The sequence below is a fragment of the Sinocyclocheilus rhinocerous genome, unplaced genomic scaffold (genome assembly GCF_001515625.1).
Source record: "Sinocyclocheilus rhinocerous isolate Xijiao unplaced genomic scaffold, SAMN03320098_v1.1 scaffold236, whole genome shotgun sequence".
NCBI lineage: Eukaryota > Metazoa > Chordata > Actinopteri > Cypriniformes > Cyprinidae > Sinocyclocheilus > Sinocyclocheilus rhinocerous.
This window is the reverse complement of record NW_015647064.1, coordinates 727,879-728,356: the sequence shown is the minus strand read 5'-3', so window position 1 is coordinate 728,356 and position 478 is coordinate 727,879. Positions and strand designations below refer to the sequence as shown.

Genomic DNA, 478 nt, shown 5'->3' with positions numbered 1-478 from the left:
CAGGGAGATTTGTTGCGCCGTGCCGCTCACGTCCGTAGACACGGTGTAACATTGGTTCTGCTTTGTTTCACAGAACTAATCGTTGCCTGGGTTGCAATGTTGCCAACTAATTTTCAGGGGAAGTTGCTAAAGGAAGGTCGATTTGTTGCTAAAAGTTGCTAAATGACGTTGTGATGTCATTGCGTGATGACGTCATTACGTAATCACGACGCAAAATTGTGTCACTACATCAAATCTCAGTAAAAAATATATTTTTATATGTTAATTTAGATTTGTTCTTAAAATAATATAAATGCATAATATAATGTTAAAATATAAATTACTTTTTATATACAACATTGAATTATTTAACACTTACACATTTTTGAACTATTACAAGTTTTTTTTATTAGCTAGTAAACAAGTAAAACTACACATTCGGAACAATTAGTTTTAAGCAGTGTATTAGTAGTCAGTATGCTACACTCTAAGAAAATAA

The 478-nt window shown here is 32.0% G+C and overlaps 1 long non-coding RNA gene across 1 annotated transcript in view; it reads right to left on the bottom strand.

The window, feature by feature from the left end:
* The window catches only part of LOC107708666 (uncharacterized), an 11,702-nt gene that overhangs the window by 849 nt on the left and 10,375 nt on the right, over nucleotides 1–478 (bottom strand). The gene's annotated exons all lie outside the window — the stretch shown is intronic.